Here is a 26,523-nt window from a genome sequence, read left to right as displayed (position 1 = left end):
CTTACACCTTTCTTAGGTGTAAGGGCGGCACCTTGCTTGATCATTGTTTAGCAGATCCGATCCGTTATGATCGCTCCTTGATTCTTCAAGGATTAGTTTAATATCTGCATAGTTAGGCCTTACAAACGGGTTGAATGATCCAGTAGCACGTAGGGTGTAGTTTGCTAACCCTAGACAAGATGTTCCGGGGATCAACTTAATGTTGGTTTTTAGGCCTTGTCTAGGGTCGGTTTATTATCACTGTGCGTGGCTGCCAGGCTCAATCACGAGTAGGACGTTCCGATTATGCGGTGAAAACCCTAGATCGTCGTAGGTCGTTTTAGCTTTGTTTTGATCAAGCAGGACCACCATGCAATCGTAAACCCTATACGAGTCATGGGTGGATCGGCTCCTTGAGCCGATTCACAGGACAACCTGAGAGCCGATCGAGGCTCGTATTTAATGTTTACGTGTATGCCATGCAGGAAACTAAGCGAAGCAAATCCATCACCTTCCTGATCAGGTATAGATCAGGTGGCACGACCTTGCACCAGCATCGGGACGTGTGTACCAGGAGCTTTGCGGGCCGTTGCTCGGAGGGACCAGGGCTAGCCGCAGCCCTAAGGTTGTTCCCGGCTCTTCGTGTTGCCAGCCGTAGCTCGCCGGTGGGTTTCGGACGCCAACACATTCTGGCAACCCCGGCGGGACAGTCTTCGACATCAACTGCATCACCATCTACATCTGAGATGGCGGAAGGTACTCCAGTCACGTACGAGGATCTGCCTGAGGAGCTCAAGAAGAGGTATGACGACGTCAAGGCTATCCTCGAGGCCGACCTCATCGGCTCTTTCCACAGGACTCGCTCGCATGGCATCAGGTGGAGAGGGTTCACACCTGAAGGCGCGCTCGATGGAGTGGACCTGTCCACCCCTTCAGAAGAACGCACTAGGTCCTTGCGTCAGGAGATCAATTTCATGGTAGCTCATTCGCTACACCGCCATTCTGAGAGCCTGGTGAATACTTTGGAGCGTGTCGCCCTTCGGGTGCTCCATGAAATCTTGAGGCATCAGTACTCTCCGTCAGGACCTGCTCTAGGGACTCACCAAGGAGAGCTACCACTCCAGAGCCGACCACCGCTGCCGTTCGCGCTGGCAGCACCAGAGGTGCCGAGTACACCGGGTTCGTCGTCTACAAGATCGGTGGCGATCCTAGCGACTACCAGTTCTTGTATGAGGCGCCTAAGGAGATCCCTCACGGATACACGTGCACATACGTGCCAGACAGCAGTAACTGGGCACTCACGAACCAGGCTGCAACAGCAGGGACTTCCGGAACAGCAGGAGGAGCCTCTGGACCAGATCTTGAGAAGCAGACGTGGCTAGCTAAGTACGCCACTCCGACGAACGTCCAGAGCTCAACTCCTGCAGCTAGCTCAGATCTTGAGAAGCAAGCGTGGCTAGCTAAGTATGCCACGCCAGCGAATCTTCAGAGCTCCACTCCTGCAGCTAGCACTGCGGATCAGATCAGCACGATCTTGAGAGACCAGTTCGGCATGGTGCCGAAAAGGAGGGCAATCGGCTATTCCAAGCCGTACCCCAACGACTACGATTTGATCCCGCTACCACCCAAATATCGGCTCCCTGAATTCTCCAAGTTTAGTGGGTCAGATGGCTCCAGCTCTATCGAGCATGTAAGCCGATATTTGGTGCAGTTGGGCACGATCTCAGCTGCAGATGCACTACGCGTGAGGTTCTTCGCACAGTCCCTCACAGGATCGGCTTTTGGGTGGTACACATCACTGCCACCAGATTCGATCCGGACTTGGAAGCAGTTGGAGGAACAATTCCACATGCAGTATCACTCAGAAGCTTCCGAGGCTGGCATAGCCGATCTAGCACAAGTACGTCAGAAGCGCGGAGAAACAGTGTCAGAGTACATCCAGCGCTTCAGGACCGTGAGGAACCGATGCTATTCGGCTCGTTTGACTGAAAAAGAAGCCGTCGAGTTGGCGGTGGTGGGTCTCGCATCACCGATCAAGGATATGGCTTCCCAAGCAGACTACCCATCACTGGCGCATATGGTTTAGAAACTGTCATTGTATGAACAACGCCACCCAGAGCTATACCAGGACAAATTCAAGCGTGCAGTAGTCCTGGTTGAGACAGAGGAAGATGAAGGGTCTGCGGGAGATCAAGAGGTAGCAGTGGCTGAATGGACTCGGGGGGCAACCCCCGTGTCCTGCAAGTGGGTTAAGCCACAAGGTCCTCCCAGAGGATTTGACTTTGACGTAACTAAAGCTGAGCAAATTTTCGACCTCTTACTTAAGGAGAAGCAGCTAAAGTTACCTGAAGGCCTCAAAATCCCCACGGTACAGGAGCTGAACGGAAAGCCATACTGCAAATGGCATAACACGTTCTCCCATACCACCAACGACTGCAGGGTGTGGCGTCAGCAGATCCAAATGGCGATAGAACAAGGACGTCTAATTTTCAACCAGTACGCCATGAAAGTCGACACACACCCCTTCCCCGCCGTTAACACGGTGGAGTACGCTTACCCGGAAGGGTGCCAGCCAGGTTTCTCGTTGAGCATTAACATGGTCGAGCCTGGGCACCACTCTGGTAAGGACAAAGGCGAGGGCAGCCGCTCTCGCAGCAAGGACAAAAAGGAAGCCGCTCCACGCGATCGGCTCCGGCACGATGGCAAACGCTACATCACAGAGGGAGAAGTGAAGAATGTGCGATATCAACGACCTCTCTCTGATCATCTCCTCAACAAATATGTAAGTCAGTACGACCAGCGCCGGCGGTACAACAGCGACGATGAAAGGGATCGTCTAGCTAGCAGGGACGCCAGGAGACATCGTCGGCATGATCGCGATGAGGAGAGATACGAGCGCCGTGCCAAGGAAAGGTCAAGAGAACAAGACGACGTGGACAAGCACTGGGACTGTCCTTTCTTCAAACACTGCTGGGATTCAGGAATGAGCCGATTGCCTACAATCGGCAACTGCCCAGAATGTAGACAGAAGAAGAAGGGTGCAACAGACGTGTCAGTGTTCAAACGTCTTGGGCCTCTCCCATCTAGGAACAAGCAAACTGAGTCCTCTCGGGAAGAAGACCTCGAGGAGTTAGAAGATGACTACGAAGAAGAAGAGGACAAGTACCACCGGCCAAGGTGGTGCCCTGACGGACTCAGCCGTTCCCAAAAGCGTAGGGTTCAGCGACTGCGTGGCTTGGAGGAAGCCGAAAGGTTATACCTGCACACGCTAAGGAAGGCGCGGCCCGATCTGGCCGCGAAAATTCAACGAACCCTGGACGAAGAGGGTCGACCACAAAAGATGGAGTGGCGCCCCAAGCAAAGGAAAGCCGATGATGAGACATCGGCTAGTACAAACATGGTGTTCATCCTTCCAGCGGAGTTTTGTGCTCCGAGATTGGACGGGCGCCTGTGGCACAACTTGACTGCGGCCCACGGCCGGTTATCTTTGAGAAGCCACGTGAAAGAAGCTACAGACAGCTGAAGGCCCTGTACTTACGAGGTTATATCAATGGGCAGCCTGTCAATAGGATGCTGGTGGACACTGGAGCGGCGGTCAACATCATGCCATACTCCATGCTACGTCGGTTGGGACGCTCTAGCTCGGATCTGATCAAGACCAACGTTACACTAAGCGATTTCAACGGCCAAGCATCTGATGCACAAGGTGTTCTGAATGTGGACCTGACCGTAGGGAGGAAAACCATCCCTACGACATTCTTCATTGTCGACAGCAAGAGCGCTTACGCTGTCCTGCTAGGGAGAGATTGGATCCACGCCAACTGTTGCATTCCATCTACGATGCACCAATGCTTAATACAGTGGGATGGAGATGAAGTAGAAGTCATCCATGCAGACGATACAGCCGAGGTTTCAACGGCTGGCATGAACGTTTGGGAGACGGAAGGCCAAGAGCCACTCTCAGGCATCACTTTGGACGACTGCGAGTACATCGACGTGTCAAAAAACGGGGTGAGGCTGGTCTTATCCACTGGCCTGACCGTATAACAAGAGCAAAGTCTATGAACGTACATGGGAAGGCCGATCCTTGTGATCGGCCCCAAAAAATAAAAAGTAATGATCTTGTCTCGAGCATGTCACATAGTCATAGTGAAGCACGAACAAGATGTAAACCTCTTTTGAGCAATGCAATCAAGATGGGGGCCGATTTCAGCAATCGGCCCATATTATCCTTGCCACACATTTTCCCTGTGTTCAGTGTCGATCTAACAGGTGATGGAAAGCTAGGGTATGGGTTTACATCGGCTGATGAGCTAGAAGAAGTCGACATTGGTCCTGGGGATAAGCCACGACCAACCTTCATCAGCAAGAAGTTAGATCCACATCTCAGGAGCCAGATGATAGCTCTATTAAAAGAGTACCCAGATTGCTTTGCATGGGATTACACAGAGATGCCTGGTTTAGACAGGAGCATCATTGAGCATCGGCTCCCTCTCAAGAAAGGATTTCGGCCATTCCAACAACGAGCACGTCAGATGAAGGCCGAAATCCTCGAAGAAGTCAAGAAAGAGATCGAGAAAATGTTAGCCGCCGGGTTCATCAGGCCATGCAGGTATGCTGAATGGATCTCCAGTATTGTACCTGTGGAGAAAAAGGACGGCCGATGGTGTGTGGCCATAGATTTTCCAGATCTTAACAGAGCCACCCCAAAGGATGAATATCCAATGCCTGTGGCAGAAACATTAATCAACGCAGCTGCTGGCCACAAGGTGTTGAGTTTCATGGATGGCAATGCCGGCTACAACCAGATTTTCATGGCACCAGAAGATATACACAAGACTGCATTCCGAGTACCAGGATCAGTGGGCTTGTTCGAATACGTGGTCATGACTTTTGGTTTGAAGAATGCCGGTGCAACGTACCAACGAGCCATGAATTATATTTTTCATGATCTGATCGGCAAGTTGGTGGAAATCTACATCGACGACGTGGTGGTCAAGTCTGTCTCCATGGAAGGATACTTGGATGATTTGCGACGCATCCTAGACCGAACTCGGAAGTTCGGACTCAGAATGAATCCAAAGAAGTGTGCCTTTGGTGTGACGGCCGGTCAGTTCCTAGGTTTTCTTGTTCATGAACGAGGAATTGAGATCAGTCTGAAAAGTCAGGAGGCAGTACGTACCATGCAGCCGCCTACCACGAAGAAGGAGCTCCAACGTCTGATCGGCAAGATCAATTTTGTCCGGCGATTCATCTCTAATCTCTCAGGACGAATTGAGCCGTTAATGGCGTTGGTCAAGATTAAATCTGATGACGAGTTTCACTGGGGGGCAGAACAGCAGCAGGCGTTTGATGAGATTAAGCGGTATCTAACAACACCGCCTGTGCTAGTTCCACCTCAGCAGGACAGGCCGTTCTACATCTACCTATCAGTAGCTGACACGTCCATTGCTTCAGTGGTGGTGCAACTCTACGAGGGCGTTGAAAAGGTTGTGTTCTACCTCAGCAGGAGGATGTTGGATGCAGAGACAAGGTATCCTGAGGTCGAGAAGTTATGCCTCTGCCTGTTCTTCACCTGCACCAAGCTCCATCACATCCTTTTGACGGCAGAGATCATCGTCATATGCAAGTCAGACGTTGTCAAGCACATGCTGTCGGCTCCTGTTTTGAAAGGCCGACTTGGTAAGTGGATGTTTGCGTTATCGGAGTTTGATCTCCGGTATCAGCCTGCAAAATCAGTCAAGGGACAAGCGTTGGCCGATCTCATAGCTGAACGGATCAATACTAATATAGCAGCACTATCTATACGTGCATGGGCTATGTTCTTCGATGGATCGGCTTGTGACGATGGTTGTGGCATCGACATTCTGCTCGTGTCGCCTCGGGGGGCAACATACTCCTTCTCCATCAGACTATCTACCCCTTGCACAAACAATGTCGCTGAGTATGAGGCAGTACGCAAGGGACTGGAGTTGCTGCTGGAAGCCGGGGCAGAAGCGATGGAGCTTTTTGGAGACTCGAAGTTGGTGATTTTCCAGCTCACGGATGAATACAAGTGCGAGAGTGAGTCACTCTTCCCATATTGGATGGAATGTCGTGAGCTGATGACACATTTTCGGTACATCAATTTCACTTGGGTCCCAAGATCTCAGAATACCTACGCCAATGATCTCGCGCAAATGGCGTCAGGGTACAAGGACATACCAGATGGGTCAGAAGTTCAGGTGCAGTTCCTGGAACAGGATGACTGGAGAGCCGATATCTTCAATTACTTGAAGGATTCGGCTCGGGGGGCACCTAAACGGATAAGATACAAGGCCATGAAATATGTCCTTATTGGAGATGATATGTTCTACAGGACGTTGGAAGGGTTACTACTCAAGTGCCTGGGACCAACTGAGTCTAATCGGCTCTTACATGAGGTGCACGAAGGCGCCTGTGGAACTCACCAATCGGCTCATAAGATGAAGTGGCTGATTAGGCGATCAGGGTTTTATTGGCCCATTATGCTTGAGGATTGCTTCAAGTACTACAAGGGATGCCAAGCGTGTCAGATGTTCGGGAAAATTCAGATGGTACCCGCATCAGCAATGAACCCCATCATCAAGCCTTGGCCATTTCGAGGTTGGGGCATGGATATGATCGGCAAAATCCATCCTGCGTCGAGCAAAGGCCACGAGTGGATCCTGGCCATTACAGATTACTTCACCAAATGGGTGGAGGCCGTCCCTATGAAGAAGGTAAAATCAGAAGATGTTATCAAATTTGTCAAAGAACACGTCATTCATAGGTTCGGGATTCCCCAAACAATCACGACCGATGGAGGATCGGTCTTTATTTCTAAAGAATTCAGAAAATTCTGCGATGACATGGGGATTAAGCTGATCCGATCATCTCCATACTATGCTCAAGCCAACGGGCAAGCTGAAGCGTCTAATCAGAGCCTGATCAAGCTGATCAAGAGGAAGATTGACGAAAACCCTAGGGTGTGGCATGAAACACTGTCAGAAGCTTTGTGGGCCTACCGCATGTCATGCCATGGAGCCATAAAGACTTCGCCTTACCAGCTTGTCTATGGGCAGGAAGCCGTATTGCCTTGGGAAATTATGGCTGGATCAAGACGTGTCACATTTTAGAATGATCTAACAGCTGAAGAATATGCAGCTTTGATGAGTGACACTATTGAGGATGCAACGGAACTTAGACTTTGGTTGTTGGAAAAGATTAAAGAGAATAAAGCCAGGGTGGCTCGTGCATACAATAAGAAGGTGAGACCAAAGGAGTTCCAAGTTGGTGATCTAGTGTGGGAAGCCGTGATGTCTACGCCCCCCTCCTTTTCCTGTAGACAGTGTTGGGCCTCCAAGAGCAGAGGTTTGTAGAACAGCAGCAAGTTTCCCTTAAGTGGATCACCCAAGGTTTATCGAACTCAGGGAGGAAGAGGTCAAAGATATCCCTCTCATGCAACCCTGCAACCACAAAGCAAGAAGTCTCTTGTGTCCCCAACACACCTAATAGGTGCACTAGTTCGGCGAAGAGATAGTGAAATACAGGTGGTATGAATAAGCAGTAGTAACGCAGTAAAACAGTAAACAAGCAGCGATAGCAGTATTTAGGAACAAGGCCTAGGGATTACACTTTCACTAGTGGACACTCTCAACTTTGATCACATAACAGAATAGATAAATGCATACTCTACACTCTTTTGTTGGATGATGAACACATTGCGTAGGATTACACGAACCCTCAATGCCGGAGTTAACAAGCTCCACAATTCAATGTTCATATTTAAATAACCTTAGAGTGTAAGATAGATCAACACAACTAAACCAAGTACTAACTTAGCATGCACACTGTCACCTTCACGCTATGAAAGGAGGAATAGATCACATCAATACTATCATAGCAATAGTTAACTTCATAATCTACAAGAGATCATAATCATAGCCTACGCCAAGTACTAACACGGATGCACACACTGTCACCATTACACCGTGCAGGAGGAATAAAACTACTTTAATAACATCACTAGAGTAGCACATAGATAAATTGTGATACAAAACACATTGCAATCATAAAGAGATATAAATAAGCACTTCACTATGCCATTCATAACAGTGAATAAGTATTCTGTGAAATATAGCCTAAGAGACCCACACGGTGCACACACTGTCACCTTTACACACGTGGGACAAGGAGTCTCCGGAGATCACATAAGTAAAATTCACTTGACTAGCATAACGACATCTAGATTACAAGCATCATCATATGAATCTCAATCATGTAAGGCAGCTCATGAGATTATTGTATTGAAGTACATAGGAGAGAGATGAACCACATAGCTACCGGTACAGCCCCGAGCCTCGATGGAGAACTACTCCCTCCTCATGGGAGACAGCAGCGTTGATGAAGATGGCGGTGGTGTTGATGGAGAAGTCTTCCGGGGGCACTTCCCCGTCCCGGCGGCGTGCCAAAACAGAGACTCCTGTCCCCCAGATCTTGGCTTCGCGATGGCGGCGGCTCTGGATGGTTTCTCGTACCGTGGCTTTTTCGTATCGAGGTTTTAGGTCGAGGGGCTTTATATAGGCGAAGAGGCGGCGTCAGAAGGTCGAAGGGGCGCCGACACTATAGGGGGGCGCGGGCCACCCCTAGGCCGCGCCGGCCTATGGTTTGGTGGGCCTGTGGCCCCCCCCTCTGGCGGTTCTCGTGTGTTCTGGATGCTTCCGGGCAAAATAGGAACCTGGGCGTTGATTTCGTCCAATTCCGAGAATATTTCTTTACTAGGATTTCTGAAACCAAAAACAGCAGAAAACAACAACTGGCACTTCGGCATTTTGTTAATAAGTTAGTTCCAGAAAATGCACAAATATGACATAAAGTGTGCATAAAACATGTAGATATCATCAATAATGTGGCATGGAACATAAGAAATTATCGATACGTCGGAGACGTATCAAGCCGTGTTGCCATTAGGAACCAAAGATAAAGCATATGGCAAATGGTCTCCTAATTGGCACGGTCCATACAAGGTCGTTTAAGCCTTGAAGGGTAATGCATACATGCTGGAGCAGCTGGACGGCGCTAAGTTCCCAGTAGCTGTCAATGGTCAGCATCTCAAGAAATATTTCCCAAGCATGTGGGATGACCAGTAAAATGGGGGCCGATTCAAGAAATCGGCCAGTAAAAAAAATTTATATACAAATCATAGCCGATGCGCAGACATCGACTTGAGAAATATAGATATCAGTACAGCCGATGCATGGACATCGACTTTAGAATAATGAAAAAGCCGATGCATTACCATCGACTCTAGATAGAACAAGCTCGATTAAGCAGGTTAACGGGTCAGGTTCAAGCCAGAGCCCATGGCATTTGAGATGATTTTCTCGATTGGATTTGCTGAATCTGTGCGTTTGGAATTTGAGGTTGGCGTGGACACAAATTGGATCTGTTGACCGTGTGAACAGGCAACTTTTATGGATTTAGAGCATGTTTATGGTATAAGCCGATGCCCTGCCATCGGTTCTTTGTGCATTGATTTCATTTGACAATCGGCAAAATCGACAAAGAAGCCAAATTAATTGGGGAATATTTCTTCGTTAATAAAGGATTTTTTTACAGAGAAAGAGCCGATTGCTCGAGGAAGGAAGAACAAAAGAAGGGCCTATTGGCCAATCTACTACTACTAGGCCTATACTAGTAGATCCTAGTCTACGGGCCGTTGCTGCCCTCGTCGTCGTCGGAGCTCTCGTCGGCGCTGCTGCCGGCGGGCTCCTCGTCACTGCTCCAGCGGCCCCCAGGGGGGGCCTCGTCATCTTCATCGTCGACGTCGTCGTCGTCGTCATCATCATCTGACCCGGCGCGGAACCGCTTCGCCGGCGGGTAATCCTCGAGGGAGTCGGTGTCGTCGTCTTCCTCCTCCTCTTCCTCGGAGAAGGTGTACCCGTCCCAGGAGAACGAGTCATCCTCGCTCTCCGATTCCAGTTCCCCGTCGGCGAGGAACTGGAGCTCTTCGTCTCCGCTGGTCAAGGACTTGTCGTCCTCGGACCAAACGGAGGAGGTGTGGTCCTCCTGGTCCCACTCTTCTGGGGCGCGCCTGTTGTGCGCCCTCATCTGAGCAGCCACCGGGTCCCACTCCGGCGTCGGCTCACGGGATGAGGAGGAATCGAAGAATACCGACGAGCTGGAGGAGGAAGAGGAGGAGTAGGACTGGGAGGAGAGATCCGATGAGGCGGAGGAGGAAGAGGAGGAAGCCATTGCTCTGGATTGGGAATTTTTGGGTGCCGATAGCCAGAACAGAGCAAGGGGATGAAGAGGCGAACTGTTCGGCGCGGTTAAATAAAGGGGATATAGTGGAGATTCAATGCCACAGCAGTTTCCGAGGAGGTGGTGCCCAAAGAAAAAAAACGGTCAAATCACGCGGAGAAGTTGAGAAGGCAGGGCATCATGATGAAGGATACTGCGACGGTTTTGCTCTGCCACGACATGACCCGACGAAGAAAAAGCAGAGCGATTTTGGAATTATCAATTCCAAAACCAGGGGGGCATGTGTTATCACCAGAATTTGACCGGATCAGAGGTGGGCCGCGATCAAGATTGGGCTTGAAGAATATACATGGAAGAAATACGTGAACCGGCCTTGTACACGAAGTTTGGGCAGTTTGCCCTTGTATCTGTAAATATATTAGGATACGTGTCGGTTAGTTAGAGTTTGGCTCGTGCACGGTTGGGATTATTCCCACGTTAGAAAGTCTACGGACTATAAATATGTATATAGGGTTATCAAGAAAAACAACAATCACGTTCATCACAAACCAATCTTGGCGCATCGCCGACCCCTTGTTTCGAGGGTTTCTTCCGGGTAAGCATCGTGCTGCCTAGATCGCATCTTGCGATCTAGGCAGTATACGTTTATTCGTTATCCATGCGTTGCTCGTGCTGAAGCCTTTTTGATGGCGAGCAACGTAGTTATCATAGATGTGTTAGGGTTAGCATTGCTTTACCGTGCTACATGCTTTCGTCCATACAACCCTTAGACGTCTAGCCGTCCTTACACCTTTCTTCGGTGTAAGGGCGGCACCTTGCTTGATCATTCTTTAGCAGATCCGATCCGTTATGATCGCTCCTTGATTCTTCAAGGATTAGTTTAATATCTGCATAGTTAGGCCTTACAAACGGGTTGAATGATCCAGTAGCACGTAGGGTGTAGTTTGCTAACCCTAGACAAGATGTTCCGGGGATCAACTTAATGTTGGTTTTTAGGCCTTGTCTAGGGTCGGTTTATTATCACTGTGCGTGGCTGCCAGGCTCAATCACGAGTAGGACGTTCCGATTATGCGGTGAAAACCCTAGATCGTCGTAGGTCGTTTTAGCTTTGTTTTGATCAAGCAGGACCACCATGCAATCGTAAACCCTATACGAGTCATGGGTGGATCGGCTCCTTGAGCCGATTCACAGGACAACCTGAGAGCCGATCGAGGCTCGTATTTAATGTTTACGTGTATGCCATGCAGGAAACTAAGTGAAGCAAATCCATAACCTTCCTGATCAGGTATAGATCAGGTGGCACGCCCTTGCACCAGCATCGGGACGTGTGTACCAGGAGCTTTGCGGGCCGTCGCTCGGAGGGACCAGGGCTAGCCGCAGCCCTAAGGTTGTTCCCGGCTCTTCATGTTGCCAGCTGTAGCTCGCCGGTGGGTTTCGGACGCCAACAGTACTTTGTCGTAATGCCCAATTAAATCTCACAATACTCATCATAATATGTATGTGCATGGTCATGCCCTCTCTATTTGTCAATTGCCCAACTGTAATTTGTTCACCCAACATGCTATTTATCTTATGGGAGAGACACCTCTAGTGAACTGTGGACCCCGGTCCAATTCTCTTTACTGAAATACAATCTACTGCAATACTTGTTCTACTGTTTTCTGCAAACAATCATCATCCACACTATACATCTAATCCTTTGTTACAGCAAGCCGGTGAGATTGACAACCTCACTGTTTCGTTGGGGCAAAGTACTTGGTTTGTGTTGTGCAGGTTCCACGTTGGCGCCAGAATCCCTGGTGTTGCGCCGCACTACATCTCGCCGCCATCAACCTTCAACGTGCTTCTTGGCTCCTATTGGTTCGATAAACCTTGGTTTCATACTGAGGGAAAACTTGCCGCTGTACGCATCACACCTTCCTCTTGGGGTTCCCAACGGACGCGTGCTGTACGCGTATCAAACCCCAACATGGTCGTGCCACAAGGATTCATATTTGAATTTTTTTTGGGGGGGGGGGGGGGTAGCAGAATGGCATGGCCAACAAGTTTCAAGTAAATTTTGTTCATAGTGGAAGTATGTAAACCACGAATTATATGACTCCATCATTTCTTTCGACCTTTTTATATCGAGCCCCACAATAACTTTGGCTTGTTTACAAATTTAGGTCGATCAATCTCACGACGCCCCTTTATAACAAAATAAGTTGAACTAGTATTCCAATAAAAATCATTTTCGCATGCATTGTTCGGTACTTTTCATAACTGAAGTGCTTACTCCCTCCGTCAGGGATTATAATGTCAGCGTGCATCCCTATATCATTAATTTGATTACAACATAATATGAATTTTATGGTACAAAAATTATATCATTACAAACTAGATGTCCATTTTAACTTTTTAATCGTATATTTTGGGTAATATATATTGTGTATTATGTTGCTCAATTTTACAACATAGGTATACTTGTCAGCCTTGTAATATCCTAATGGACATATAGTACATCACAAATTTGTAACTTCATGCTTTGTTTTGCCAATTTATTTTTCGAACCACCTTCGGCTTGATTTCAAATTTAGGTCAAACTATCGGTGCATGCTATGTGTTATACTTGGATGCACCGCACATGTTTGGCCATTGTTTTAGGCTTCCACATCTTGGGGGCATGTCATGTATTTACCTAGTTTTTTAATTCTAATTCATGTACCCTTCCTTCCAATTACATTTGAAATAAAACTTTTAGCCCAGAAATAATTCAGTATATGGTTGCACATAAAGATAATCCGTGGATCGTTGGAAATTGCCATCGTACGTAGCTACCATGTCTCTTATGCAGACCTGTGAAAATTGGATTGGTGGTAGTGTGTACACTTCATTCGGTAGGCACTTCATAGAAAACACCCATTTAATATAATTTTTTCTCCTTTGGGCAGTAATCAAGAGAAGAAAAAACACATGATTCAAAAGTTTTAACATATGCATGGTTCTTGTGTAGTGGTACCAAGCTCACGTGTGGGAGGAAAATACTCCCACGAGCTTCATTTTGTAGTGACTAAGAAGGATCCATGCATGCTTACTTTTTCATATTCATGTTTTTAACTTGTTTCAATCTTGGTCAAACCTAAGATTTGACCAAAATTCAAATGGGCATAAAAATTTAGAAAAATGAAAAAAATGAAAACCAAAGCACATAGCCTTCTTAATTATGTCATACAGTAAGCATTCAAGTTGATAAACAAGATCTAGACATATTTGAACCAGAAAATCATGTATCTACCCCTAACCCTAAACTTTGTCTTGTGAAGTCAAGCATGAAGAGAAGTGGTCTTTGGTTTCAAATATAGAAATTTTAATAACCTCCCAAGTGCTTCATTTTGGAGTGACTAAAAAGGATACATGCTTACTTTTTCATATTCATGTTTTAAACTTGTTTACCTCTTGGTCAAACCTACGATTTGACCAAGATTCAAATGGGCGGAAAATTCAAAAAAAACATAAAAATGAAAAACCAAAGCACATAGTCTTTTTATGTCAAACCTAGGATTTAATCAAGCATGGAGAGAAGTGGTTTTGGGTTTCAAACATGAAGAGAAGTGGTTTTGGGTGTCAAACATGGAAATTTCAAAAACCTCATAAAATGACATAAGAAGACTATGTGCCTTGGTTTTTCATTTTTTGATTTTTTTTAAAAATTATGCCCATTTGAATCTTTGTCGAATCCTAGGTTTGACCATGGTTTAAACAAGTTTAAATCATGAATATGAAAAATTAAGCATCTATCCTTCTTAGTCACTCCAAAATGTAGCTCTAGGGAGGGTTTTTGAAATATCCATGTTTGAAACCAAAAACCACTTCTCTTCATGCATGCTTGACTTCATAAGACAGAGTTTAGGGTTAGGGGTAGATATATACATGATTTTCTGGTTTGAATATGTCTAGACCTTGTTTATCAACTTGAATGCTTACTATATATATGACATAAGAATGCTATGTCCTTTGGTTTTTCATTCTTTTGATTTTTTCTGAATTTCTATGCCCATTTGAATCTTTTGGTCAAATCCTAGGTTTGGCCAAGATTTAAACAGGTTTAAAACATGAAAATGAAAAGGGAAGCTTGTATCCTTCTTAGTCACTCTAAAATGAAGATTTTGGGAGGTTTTTGAAATTTCCATGTTTGAAACCCAAAACCACTTCTCTTCATGCTAGACTTCATAAGACAGAGTTTAGGGTTTAGGGGGTAGATACTGGTTTGTCTAGTTTGAATATGTCTAGACCTTGTTTATCAACTTGAATGCTTACTACATGACATAAGAAGACTATATACTTTGGTTTTTCATTTTTCTGATTTTTTTAAATTTTCTACCCATTTGAATCTAGGTCAAATCCTAGGTGTTTGACCATGATTTAAACAAGTTTAAAACATGAATATGAAAAATTAAGCATCTCACTACAAGAAAAGTTGCCATGGCCGACGAAATTGAAGTCGCGCCGTGGTTGCTGGTGTACCATGGCCGACGATTTTTGGTCCCTCCGTGGTGCATGTCAAAACTTTTTTTTCTCGTTTTTGAGGCCACCTAGCCCGACGAAAGCGGCCAAAACGTCGCGTATGGTGGCCCGGGACGTGGTGCATCTCGAAATCTCGGGTTCGCCGGCCGAGTCAACGCAAATCCGCACCGCCGAGGGATGTAGGGCCCAGATGGCAGCCTCTCTGGCATTGTTTTTTTTCTCGATCGCGCCATCTCGTTCAACGTTCTCCGATCGAGCCGTTTACGATGCAGGATCATGGGTCCCGCATGTCATCCTCTATGAACCAAAATTCTTTCTATTCTTGGATTTTTTTGACCCCTGATTTCTCGGCTACTTCCTTTTTCTTTTGATCCCTTGCCGCCTTGGAAACGTTGAGACCGCTGCTGCTAAATGGGACCCGCATGTCATCCTCTATGTGCAATCAACTTTCTTTTCTTGGAGTTTTTTTTGGCACCTCATATTTGGTCACTTGCCTTTTTTTTCGATCCCCTGCCGCCTCTCAAACGGTGATACCGCTGCTGCTAAATGGGACCCGCATGTCATCCTCTATGTACTATAAAACTTTCTTTTCTTGGATTTTTTTTTGGCACCTCATATTTGGTCACTTACCTTTTTCTTTCGATCCCCTGCCGCCTCTCAAACGGTGATACCGCTGCTGCTAACTGGGACCCGCATGTCATCCTCTATGTACTATAAAACTTTCTTTTCTTGAATTATTTTTGGCACCTCATATTTGGTCACTTACCTTTTTCTTTCGATCCCCTGCCGCCTCTCAAACGGTGATACCGCTGCTGCTAACTGGGACCCGCATGTCATCCTCTATGTACTATAAAACTTTCTTTTCTTGAATTATTTTTGGCACCTTATATTTGGTCACTTACCTTTTTCTTTCGATCCCCTGCCGCCTCTCAAACGGTGATACCGCTGCTGCTAAATGGGACCCGCATGTCATCCTCTATGTACTATAAAACTTTCTTTTCTTGAATTATTTTTGGCTCCTCATATTTTTTCACTTGCCTTTTTCTTTCGATCCCCTACCGCCTCTCAAACGGTGATACTGCTGCTGCTAAATGGGACCCGCATGTCATCCTCTATGGACTATAAAACTTTCTTTTCTTGAATTATTTTTGGCTCCTGATATTTTTTCACTTGCCTTTTTCTTTCGATCTCATGCCACGTTTGAAACGTTGAGGAACCTGCAGGCTCATGGGACCCGCATGTCATCCTCTATGTACTATAAAAGTTCATTTTCTTGGTTTTTTTTCACCCTCTGATTTTTGGCAATTTCTTTTTTCTTTTGATCCCCTCGCGCCTCTCAAACGGTGATACCGCTGCTGCTAAATGGGACCCGCATGTCATCCTCTATGTACTATAAAACTTTCTTTTCTTGGATTATTTTTGGCACCTCATATTCGTTCACTTGCCTTTTTCTTTCGATCCCCTGCCGCCTCTCAAACAGTGAGACCGCTGCAGCTAAATGGGACCCGCATGTCATCCTCTATGAGCAATCAACTTTCTTTTCTTGGAGTTTTTTTTGGCACCTCATATTTGGGCACTTGCCTTTTTCTTTCGATCTCATGCCACGTTTGAAACGTTGAGGAACCTGCTGGCTCATGGGACCCGCATGTCTATGTGCTATAAAAGTTTCCTTTGTTGGATTTTTTTTCACCCTCTGATTTTTGGCTTGCCTTTTTCTTTTGATCCCCTGCCCCCTTTGAAACGTTGAGTAAGCTGTTGGCTCAAGGGACCCGCATGTCATCCTCTATGTCATCAACTTTCTTTTCTTGGATTTTTTTTCACCCCCTAATTACTAGCTACTTTCTTTTTCTTTTGATCTCAAGCCGCATTACAAACATTGAGACCGCTGCTGCAAAATGGGACCCACATGTCATCCTCTATGTACAATAAAGTTTCTTTTCTTGGATTATCTTTTGCTCCTGATATTTTGTCACTTGCCTTTTTCTTCCGATCTCATGCCACCTTTGAAACGTTGAGTAAGCTACTGGCTCATGGGTCCCGCATGTCATCCTCTGCGAACAATAAAAGTTTCCTTTCTTGGAGTTATTTTTTACCCCTAATTTCTGGCTATTTGCCTTTTTCTTTTGATCTCCTGCCCCCTCTGAAACGATGAGGACGCTGTTGACAGGTCGGTCCCACATGTCATCCTCTATGAACAATAAATGTTTCCTTTGATGGATTTATTTTGAACCCCTAATTAATTTCTGGATATTTCCCCTGCCGCCTTGGAATCGTTGAGGATGCTGCTGCCTCATGGGTCCCGCATGTCATCCTCTCAGAACGGTAAATGTTTATTTTCTTGGATTTTGTTGACCAAACGATTTTTGGCTTATTTTTTCTTTCAATCACCTGCAGCCTTTAAAACGTTGAGGACGCCGCTGGCTCACGGGTCCCACATGTCAACCTCTATGAACAATAAACGCTGAGGATGCTGCTGCCTCATGGGTCCCGCATGTCATCCTCTCAGAACGAAAATGTTTCTTTTCTTGGATTTTTTACCAACAGATTTTTGGTTTATTTTTTCTTTCCATCCCCTGCCGCCTTTAAAACGTTGACGACGCTGTTGGCTCATGGGTCCCCGATGTCAGCCTCCCCGTACAAGAAACATATGATATCTTGATTATTTTGCAGACAATAAACAATGTATTGCGCTCTGAACTATTTCAAACGGATAATTAAATATTTATTTTTACATAAACAAACTTATATGTTGAATCTCCTTGTTTTTTTGTCTTTGCGAAGCATAGGACTTTCCTGTTTTTTTAGAAAATTCTGAACTTTCCTGTTTTGGAGTGGGCTGAAATTGTACGAGTCAAAAGGCCAAGCAGGATAGTTCGAAAGCCCAGATGTCCAGATGCAGCCCAATTGAAATCTTTCTTCTTGGATTTTTTCACCCCCTGATTTCTGGCTACTTCATTTTTCTTTTGGTTCTGTGCCGCCTTGGAAACGTTGAGACCGCTGCTGCAAAATGGGACCCGCATGTCATCCTCTACGTACAATAAAATTTCTTTTCTTGGATTATTTTTGGCTCCTGATATTTGGTCACTTGCCTTTTTCTTTCGATCCCGTGCAGCCTCTCAAACGGTGATACCACTGCTGCTAATTGGGACCCGCATGTCATCCTCTATGTACAATCAAGTTTCTTTTCTTGAATTATTTTTGGCTCCTGATATTTGGTCACTTGCCTTTTTCTTTCGATCTCATGCCACGTTTGAAACGTTGAGGATCCTGGTGCTAAATGGGACCCGCATGTCATCCTCTATGTACTATAAAACTTTCTTTTCTTGGATTATTTTTGGCTCCTGATATTTGGTCACTTGCGTTTTTTTCTTTCGATCTCATGCCACGTTTGAAACTTTGAGGAACCTGCTGGCTCATGGGACCCGCATGTCATCCTCTATGTGCTATAAAAGTTTATTTTCTATGGTTTTTTTTCACTCTCTGATTTTTGTCTATTTCCTTTTTTCTTTTGATGCCCTGCCGCCTTGGAAACGTTGAGTAAGCTGCTTACACATGGGACCCGCATGTCATCCTCTATGTACAATCAAGTTTCTTTTCTTGAATTATTTTTGGCGCCTGATATTTCGTCACTTGCCTTTTTCTTTCGATATCATGCCACGTTTGAAACGTTGAGGAACCTGCTGGCTCATGGGACCCGCATGTCATCCTCTATGTGCTATAAAAGTTTGTTTTCTTGGATTTTTTTCACCCTCTGATTTTTGGCTATTTGCCTTTTACTTTTGATCCCCTGGCCCCTTTGAAACGTTGAGTAAGCTGCTGGCACATGGGACCCGCATGTCAACCTCTATGTCCATCAACTTTCTTTTCTTGGATTTTTTTTGACCCCCTAATTTCTAGCTACTTTCTTTTTCTTTTGATCTCAAGCCGCATTTCAAACATTGAGACCGCTGCTACAAAATGGGACCCGCATGTCATCCTCTATGTACAATAAATCTTGGATTATTTTTGGCACCTCATATTTGGTCACTTGCGTTTTTTTCTTTCGATCTCATGCCGCCTTTGAAACGTGGAGTAAGCTGCTGGCTCATGGGTCCCCCATGTCATCCTCTACGAACAATTAAAGTTTCCTTTCTTGGAGTTATTTTTGACCCCTAATTTCTGGCTATTTGCCTTTTTCTTTTGATCCCCTGCCCCCTTTGAAACGATGAGGACGCTGTTGGCAGGTCGGTCCCACATGTCATCCTCTATGAACAATAAAAGTTTCCTTTGGTGGATTTATTTTTTGCCCCTAATTAATTTCTGGCTATTTCCTTTTTTTTCTTTTGATCCCCTGCCGCCTTGGAAACGTTAGGATGCTGCTGCTTCATGGGTCCCGCATGTCATCCTCTCAGAACGATAAATGTTTTATTTTCTTGGATTTTTTTACCAACTGATTTTTAGTTTTTTATTTTATTTTCGATCGCCTGCCGCCTTTGAAACGTTGAGGAAGCTGCTGGCGCTTGGGTGCCCGCTGTCAGCCTCCCGTACAAGAAACATGTGATATCTTGATTATTTTCCAGACAATAAACAGTGTATTTCGCTCTGAGCTATTGCAAACGGATAAATTAAATCTTCATTTTTACATAAACAAACTTATATGTTGAGTGTCCTTGTTTTTTGTTTTTGCGAAGCATAGGACTTTCTGTTTTTTGAGAAAAAACCGAACTTTCCTGTTTTGGAGTGGGCTGAAATTGTACGAGTCAAAAGGCCCAGCAGGATAGTTCGAAGGCCCAGATGTCCAGATGCAGCCCAATTGAAATCTTTCTTTTCTTGGATTTTTTTCACCCCCTGATTTCTGGCTACTTCATTTTTCTTTTGGTCCTGTGCAAAATGGGTCCCACATGTCATCCTCTATGTACAGTAAATTTCTTTTCTTGGATTATTTTCGGGTCCTGATATTTGGTCACCTGCCTTTTTTCTTTCGATCTCATGCCGCCTTTGAAACGTTGAGGAAGCTGCTGGCGCTTGGGTCCCGCATGTCATCCTCTATGAACAATAAAAGTTTCCTTTCTTGGAGTTATTTTTGACCCCTAATTTCTGGCTACTTCCTTTTTCTTTTGATCCCCTGCCGCCTTTGAAACGTTGAAAACTTTCTTTTCTTTGATTATTTTTGGCACCTCATATTTGGTCACTTGCCTTTTTCTTTCGATCCCCTGCCGCCTCTCAAACGGTGATACAGCTGCTGCAAAATGGGACCCGCATATCATCCTCTATGTACTATAAAACTTTTTTTTCTTGGATTTTTTTTGGCTCCTGATATTTGGTCACTTGCCTTTTTTCTTTCGACCTCCTGCCGCATCTCAAACGGTGATACCGCTGCTGCTAAATGGGACCTTGTTGATCGCCAAAACCCACCGGCGGGCAGCGGCCTGTCAACACCGTAGAGCCGGGAAGAGCCTAGAGCTGCGGCTGGCTGAGACCCCTCCGAGCGACGGCCCGCAATGCTCTTCTGGTCACACGCGGCGATGCGAAGTGCAAGGGCGTGCCACCTGACCTATACCTGGTCAGGAAGGTGATGGGGATGCCTCGCTTAGTTCCTGCATGGCATACACGTAAACATTAAATACGAGCCTCGATCGGCTCTCAGGTTATCCTGTGAATCGGCTCAAAGAGCCGATCCACCCATGATCCGTACGGGGTGCACGAATACTTGGTGATCCTGCTTGATCAAGATAAAGCTAATGAGATCTACGACGATTTAGGGTTTTCACCGCATAATCGGATCATCCTACTCCAGGTTGGGCCTCGCGGCCACGCACGGTGCTCATAAGCCGATCCTAAACAAGGCCAAAGAACCAACAATGAAGTTGATCCACGGAACATCCTGTTTAGGACTTGCGAACGCCACCCTACGTGCCACTGGATCCTCCCCCCCTTTGTAAGGCCTAACTATTGCAGATATTAAACTAATCCTTGCATAACAAGGAGCAATCGTAACGGATCAGATCTACTAAACGATGAACAAGCAGGGTGCCGCCCCCACGCCCGAGATAGGCGTGAGGACGGCTAGATATGCAAGGGTTGCACTACGTAAATATGTTTATACGAAGAGCTATGCTAACCCTAACACATCTATGATAACTACGTTGCCCACCATCAAAGACGCTTCAGTACGGGCAACGCATGAACAACGTGGAGCTTGTGCTGCCTAGATCGCAAGATGCGATCTAGGCAGCATGTCGCTTACCTGATTGAAACCCTCGAGATGAAGGAGTTGGCGATGCGCCGAGATTGGTTTGTTTTGGGGTGAACGTTGTGTCGTTGTTTATTCCATAAACCCTAGATACATATTTATAGTCCGGCGGACTTTCTAATTCAGACGTGCACCTACCGTGCACGAGTAAAACTCTAACTTTTAATCTAAAATGCGATCTACTACATTACAGATAAATGGGCAACCTAGCCCAACTTCGCATAAAAGGCCGATCTTCGTATTCTCTCCATATATAACCTCCAAACTTATCTTGATCGTGGCCCACCTCCGATTTGGTCAAATTCTGGTGATAACACATGCCCCCCTGGTTTTGGAAATAACATTTCCAAAATCATTATGCTTTCCTTCGTCGGGTCATGTTATGATATAGCAGAGTCGTCGCAGCATCCGTCATCATTATGCCTTGTCAGCTCTTCTGGAAAACTCGATAGCTCTGCATCACTTCTTTGGAAACTGTAATGGTGTTAAATTTCCGCCAAGCTCCCCATTATTCAGCCGTGCCAATCGATCAAACCTCTCCATCCTCGGATCTGGCCACCGACCTTTCTTTCCAATCTATTTCCCCAAGTGAGCCAATGTTGGAGTCTGAGTGGGACTTTAGTGAGGACGATGACGATGATGCAGAAAAAGAAAAACTCCAGTCGAGGGCTAGAGCAGCGGTGATGAGGCATTCTCCGGAAACAGTGCCGGTGACAGCCACGATGCTGACGACGAAGGCAGCGAGGACTAGTGACATAGCACCAGCAAGATGCGAGCAATCGGCTCTTCTTCTGTTCCTCTTTGAACCATCGGCTCTTCATTGTAACAAACCCTCCTCCGTTAGTGAAGAAGTACTCTCCAATCAATTGTTTTGCCGATGGTCAAAGTCACGCAGTCTCCAAAGAGAGCCGATGGCATTGCATCGGTCTCCATTATAAAAATACGAGGAAAGTCGACCTAGCCGCCCTTCCAAACGGTAACCTGCGACCTCCATCTGAAAGGGCGAACTCAGATCCCCAAATCGCCGCCTGAGCAGCTCCAACCCCCAACCATCTACACAGATCTCGGCCACGCCGCCCCCGGTTCCTTCAACGCATCCAATGGCGGAACCATCCAATGCCGATACCACAGCTTCCGGACTGAAGGTAATCTTCCACCCCCTCTCGCTGTTCGACTTGACATGAGATTAATGGCAAACACCTGAATTAATGTTTCGCTCCGCTACTAATTTAGGCTTCAGATATCCTTCTGCCACACCCTTCTCTCGCAAATTCGATGTGCCTTGGTCCTCGTTCTTCTGAGAGTCCTGCCCCGTTAATTTCGTGCGAAGCTAACAGAATCCCCTTTGTGAGCCAAAACCTAGATCTAACTTCCTGGGCCGACTGCCTACGAGCCTGGCCTAATCCTCCTGAAGGTTGGGTGGCATGGTACAATAGAGTATCAAAATCCCACTATGCCACTTGGGAAACCATAGGGATAGCCGATGCCCTGTCATTATCATTATCTCCTCTTGAGAAGAACGAGAACATCTTGAAAACCATCGGCTACTTCTGGTCTGATGCACTGAACTGCTTTATGTTTGGTCATGGCCCTATGACACCAACCTTACTGGATGTGGCCATGATCACGGGGCTGGACATTGCATCCCCCAGCCCTTCTGCATTCAAACTGCCAAAAGTCCCTTTCACCCTCTCCTCCAAAAAAGAATGTACCAGCTGGGGTGCCTACCTCAATCGTTACATGAAAAACAAAGGCCCCGTGACGGAGAGGGAGCACACAGCCTTTCTGAATTTCTGGCTGGAGCACTTCATATTCTGTGGCCCATCACTTGCTCCTACCAAAAATTACCTCTCTCTGGCTTATGAACTTGCTAAAGGCACCCAACTCGGCCTAGGCAAACTATTCCTTGGAGAGATTTATCGATCCCTCCAACTGATGTCTGTCAAACTGTTCCATCGAAAGACAGTCAAAACTGGCGGCCCCTGGTGGTTCATTCAGCTGTGGGCACAACTATACTTCCAAAACCAAATACCAGACTTCCCACCACTGACCACCTGCACCTTTCCGGATGTGAATGGAAAGGAAATCCGATGCACCAGCTACGGCCAAGCCCTATATGGTCTCCCGGGCAGCAGGCTGATCCCCAAGGAAGCAGCAGGGTGGTTCAAGATTTTCTTCCAAGGTCTGGACAACCCCCTGTTTGATCCTTATACTGAATCGGCAAACTTTGAAAACCCCGTTTCTTTCCGATTGGGTGACCTTGCCGATGACGCCGGCACACAGCATTTGTACTCCATCATGATTCGCCCTTGCTTCCTTCCTGTTGGCATGAGTACCTCAAACCGGATCACAAAGCCCGGTTATGAGTGCTACCAACCGGTAGTGGCAGCCCGACAGCTTGGTCTCGGACAGGTGCCTCCACACTTCTTCTTACATCATCTGACAGCAAGTAGAGCTGACCTGCCTGACATCATCACCGCCCAAAGGTGTTATACCTTCTTTGATGCTTTGGCCATCCCAATTCCTCACGACCTCCGCTTCTCCTTCACCACCGATGATTTTGAAACCTGGTGGTCTATGTGGAAGACCCACGTCTTCCGGAAGGCTCTAGGACCGTTGCTGAGAGAGCTCGACGCCGAGTATGACATCCCTGCAGACCAGGTACCATCAAGCATTTCCTGTATCCGCCTTATGGTGATTATCCGTGACCTAACTCTTTCTCCTGGCAGCAACAAGATGGTCCGGCTCCCACTCAAGCTGACGGTTCCCCTTTCGTATTCCTCCCCCCTGCACCAGTGGTTCTCTTCTGCCAGAACTCGCCACCTCTGAAGAAAGTCATAATGCAGGGTCAGCCGATTTCACCAAAATCGGCTCCCAAGAGTAAAGCATTTTCGGGACCGGTTGCCCCCCGAGCCTCGACTCAGGCGAGGACGTCGGTGAGGAAGGTGGCTGCCAGAAAAACCCTGAAGCGTAAAGCTCCGGCTCACGAAAGCTTGCGTGTAAGTCGGTCCCGACCCTGCAGACGCTTGTCCGCTTTCAATCATTCGTTTATAATACGCTCGTGTTCTTCCCTACAGCCCTCCGCTGAAGGAACCTCCAGCGGAGCTGAGGAAACCAGTCAAGGGGACTCAAGCTCGGGCAATTCCGAGAGGTCCACCACCCAAAGCCAGACGGCTTCACCAGCGCCGGCTCTTAAGGAAAAGTTGATCACTGAACCTCCCGCCCCCCAAGCCCCGAACAGATCGGGGTCACGCACAAAGAAGCGCTGTGTCAAAAGGGCTCGCAAGAACCCACGACCCTCTTCATCAAGCCAGGAGGTCTCAAATGTAATCATCTTCTTGATCATACTTAATGCTCTTCCCGTCGTTACATATAGATCGGCTAATCATTTCCTCTTGCAGGACGAAGAAACTTCTAGCGGAGACGTTGAGGAGGTACAGACTCCGTCCGCCACTCTGGACCTGGCCACCCCGGGGGGGACGGCTGCCCAAATGGTTAACCCATCTCAGTCCACAGAAAAGCCGATTGTTACTGCATCGGCTGTTCCCCCTTCCTTGGGAGAGGTATGTCTTTCCTTGTTTGGCCCCATCACTTCTACCATTGCCTGCTAAACTCACTTTGTTTGCCCTGCCAGGGTTATGATCTCTCGAGCTTGCTTTCGTTCGATCCAGAATCCATCGAACCAACTTCTTCCAAGGCAGGTGGGGAGCCGATCCCTAGTACGGTCCGCGGTCCACTCCAGCGCCTCAAAGATTTGCTTTCTGCCCCAACTGAGACTTTGATTGAAGATTCCGCGGAAGCCAAAGGCATTCTCGAGGATATCCAGCTTCATCTCCCTATGACCCTGCAAGTGAAGCTCTGGCCCGCCGTTACCCTGCCGGTTTTTAAGTCAAGGGTGCAATCGGCCCGCCAAAGGATTGCTCTTCGCCACTCCCAACTTCCGCTGAGGGCCGATATTGCCGAAAAATGTCGACGGCTCAATGAGAAGAAGGCTGCTCTGGACGCCAAGACGGATACCTCTGCTACTCGTGCTGAACTCGAGACCCTGCGCAAGGAGCTGGAGGATCTTGAAGAGAGGGTAAGGGTGACCAAACAGCTCATCCAGGATAAGGAAGCCCTTGTTGCCCGTTCTCAAGACGAAGCAAAAGGGCTCACGGCCGGTCTGAAGACCGATCTGGCTGAAATCCGTACCCTGAGCAATCAGCTGGTGACGGGTAAGGACGAGGATGACAAGGCTGAGATTGCTGAGGCGGATCGCGTCCGTGTCGACGCCATTCTCGCCCTCGGTGTGTTTCTTCAGTAGGGCCTTCAGAGGCAAATGATGTTTCATTGGACTAGATCTTTCTGTACTTGCTACAATTTTTTTTTTTTACTGGCCGATTTTCCATCGGCGGCTCCCGACATTTTCCTGCCCATGCGTCTGTCTGATAACCATATGCACCTCCCCCGAGCCGAATCTGACAGGTGACTGCAGATATCGGCTGTGTATTATGTTAATGCGCCGTACTCGTACCTCGGCTCCGTTGGGATTCGTGTAGCCGACGTGGCCGCCGGTCGTTAGATCACCGTTGAAACCAAGCAGACCGTGTAGTGAGAATAATCTTGGCCGACTCGCTGGATCGAAGCGCTCCATGAAGGTTTTGTAATATCCCTCATGTAATGCTGGAGCACCAGGCTCCGTCGGGAGGACGAGCACCGTGTTCGTACCAGCCGATGTTTCGTCATCGGCTTTCCTTCGCTCGACGTCCCACCGGGCGTGCCAGAATGTGTTGATCGCCAAAACCCACCGGCGGGCAGCGGCCTGTCAACACCGTAGAGCCGGGAAGAGCCTAGAGCTGCGGCTGGCTGAGACCCCTCCGAGCGACGGCCCGCAATGCTCTTCTGGTCACACGCGGCGATGCGAAGTGCAAGGGCGTGCCACCTGACCTATACCTGGTCAGGAAGGTGATGGGGATGCCTCGCTTAGTTCCTGCATGGCATACACGTAAACATTAAATACGAGCCTCGATCGGCTCTCAGGTTATCCTGTGAATCGGCTCAAAGAGCCGATCCACCCATGATCCGTACGGGGTGCACGAATACTTGGTGATCCTGCTTGATCAAGATAAAGCTAATGAGATCTACGACGATTTAGGGTTTTCACCGCATAATCGGATCATCCTACTCCAGGTTGGGCCTCGCGGCCACGCACGGTGCTCATAAGCCGATCCTAAACAAGGCCAAAGAACCAACAATGAAGTTGATCCACGGAACATCCTGTTTAGGACTTGCGAACGCCACCCTACGTGCCACTGGATCCTCCCCCCCTTTGTAAGGCCTAACTATTGCAGATATTAAACTAATCCTTGCATAACAAGGAGCAATCGTAACGGATCAGATCTACTAAACGATGAACAAGCAGGGTGCCGCCCCCACGCCCGAGATAGGCGTGAGGACGGCTAGATATGCAAGGGTTGCACTACGTAAACATGTTTATACGAAGAGCTATGCTAACCCTAACACATCTATGATAACTACGTTGCCCGCCATCAAAGACGCTTCAGTAC

The sequence above is a fragment of the Lolium perenne genome, chromosome 2 (assembly GCF_019359855.2).
Source record: "Lolium perenne isolate Kyuss_39 chromosome 2, Kyuss_2.0, whole genome shotgun sequence".
NCBI classification, from domain to species: Eukaryota; Viridiplantae; Streptophyta; class Magnoliopsida; order Poales; family Poaceae; genus Lolium; species Lolium perenne.
Note: the sequence above shows the minus strand (reverse complement) of the source record.